The sequence below is a fragment of the Echinops telfairi genome, unplaced genomic scaffold (assembly GCF_000313985.2).
Source record: "Echinops telfairi isolate 266 unplaced genomic scaffold, ASM31398v2 ScPeMD7_29;HRSCAF=101, whole genome shotgun sequence".
NCBI lineage: Eukaryota > Metazoa > Chordata > Mammalia > Afrosoricida > Tenrecidae > Echinops > Echinops telfairi.
In genome coordinates, this window is record NW_022103926.1 from 4,740,020 (window position 1) to 4,742,543 (window position 2,524).

A 2,524-nucleotide genomic window follows, 5' to 3' on the forward strand; every position below is an offset into this window, starting at 1 on the left:
CCTGTGGATGATGGTGCCATCAAAGCTAATTAAAAGCTTTCCTAAAGTAAAATATAGCCATTGTCTACCTCTGTTCCACAGCTCTGTAGGACAAATTGTTTTTCAAGGCTATACAGTTTATTACTTAAGTTTTTAGGTCTTTAATTTTTAATAGAAACAGTCAAAAGATATGCAAAGTACACCTTGAGGACTAAGGTAAACCTGACTTAAGCCATCGTATTTTTAATCACCTCCTATGCAGCCAAAGGTGGAACAAGAAATAAATTAGACTGCAGAAGAATTGATGCCTTTTAATTATAGTGCTAGCAAGAAATCATGACTATTGGGTTGCCTGAACGAAATTCAGACAATGTGGATAGTGAGACTCTAGATATGTCATCAAGGAGGAACCAGTCCCTAAAGAAGGACATTGTTTGATAAAGTAAAAGGTCAGTGAAAAAGAGGAAGATGCTTAACAAGATGAGTTGATAAGAGTGGTTGCAAATTAGCAACATTTGTGAGGAAGGCACAAGACCGGGCATTGCTTTGTTAGGTTGTACACCAGGTTACGACTGAGTTGGAACCGACTCAATACCACCTAAATAAAACATGCTGAGTTATGCTGTGGTGACAAACCTCAAAATCTCAAGAGTATTGTTTTGCCACACTTTCGTCATAGGTTGTCTTGTACTACATTTCCTCCAACTTGGGGATTTAAGCCGCTCAGATTCATGGAAGGAGAGCAATTGTACCCGCCATGCAATTTGTAGACTTCTACTTGGTTGTGGTATTTGTCACTTCTGCTAATACTCTATGAACTTTACTGGAACTGAGAAGTGAAGTCACGATCACCATGGAGACACACAGGACAATGGAAAGGGGTCAATAAGCCTCTTGTTATACTCACCACCAAAGGGGGCGTGGGGAATGCGACCATATTCACAAGAGGTTAATTCTTGTTTATAACTTTCAAACAATTGGAAATAGGTAAGTGAATATACAATGGGTTACAATACAGTGGAATATTATACTATTCGAAACATAGGAAAATAGGCGAGTGACCCAGATCGGCAGAATCAAGATCTATTCTGGACATAAAATCCAAAGTCGAGGAGAAATCAGAATTTCTATTGAAGAACCCATCACTAGCTGTGCATCACCTTGGACTACCGTAGGACACTCAGAGGACAGTACAGGCTTGTTTAAACACAGCTGTAATTGACATCTAATGAACTGTACAAACTACCATCTGAGGTAATTCATAGTTTCAGTGTTAGCTCACAAAACATTCCTTTCAATGACCTCATTTCGTGAAGCTTAGTTTTTAACATGCTCTGATAAAAAGCAAGTACAATGTAAAAACTGTAGAACAACGCATGGAGGTAACAATATGATCTCATTCCAAAATCTGAGAACTTGTACAGTATACAATATCCAACAGGCACAAATTAGTATATTACATAGAAATGAAAAAAATTTTCCACAGAAATGTTTATTGCCAATTACGTGTATTTTCCAAATACTCAAATTGCTAGGACATAAACACTTAAGTTGTTTGGCTCTAACTAAATAAATGGAACTATCAGACATTTCTTTTGGCCCAGGGGAGTCCTGGAAAAAAATTACTGAGACATTAGAAGGAAAAGAGATTACGGATGTAACCACAAGCCAGGAGACGCCTGAGAATCAATGCCCAGTGAAATGCAAGGCTGGAGTACTTGAGGCACTAAACCAACATTTCCAGCCCTCAAGGTCCCCAAGCTGTCTCTTACAGTTCTTCCTTCAATTATGTGAGCTGCTCCAGTTCCTTGCCAATAAAGCCCACACCTTCCCTTTTGTTAGTTTTAAGTTCTAATTAAATTTCTATCCCCAGTATGCAAACCCTGAAATACCAATGCGATGACTCACACATTTAGTCTGATTTGTTTCTCTTTTTTAAAAATCATTTTATTGGGGGCTCTTCCAGCTCTTATCACAATCCATACATAGATCCATTGTGTCAAGCACATTTGTACATATGTTGCCACCATCATTTTTACAACATTTTCTTTATACTTAAGCCCTTGATATTGCTTCTCATTTTCTCCCCTCCCTCTGCCACCCTCCCTTTTCTCATGAATCCTTGATAATTTATAAATTATTTTTGTCTTACGCTGACTGCTATCTCCCTTCACCCACTTTTCTGTTGTCTGTCCCCCTGGGAGGGATTTATAAGTAGATCATTGGGATTGGTTCCCCCCCTTTACCCTCCTACTATCGCTACTCTCATTGTTGGTTCTGAGGGGTTTATCTATCCTGGATTCCTTTTGTTGTGAGCTCTTATCAGTACCAGTGTACATGTTCTCATCTAGCTGGATTTGTAGGGTAGAATTAGGGGTCATGATATGATAGTGGGAAGGAGGGGGGTAAAGAAAGCATTAAAGAACTAGAGGAAAATTGTGTGTTTTGTCAGTGCTATGCTGTGCTCTTCTTTGTGACCCTTTTGAAAGGGGATGTCCAATTGACTACAGATGGGCTTTGAGTCTGCACTCTGCCCTCCCCCTCA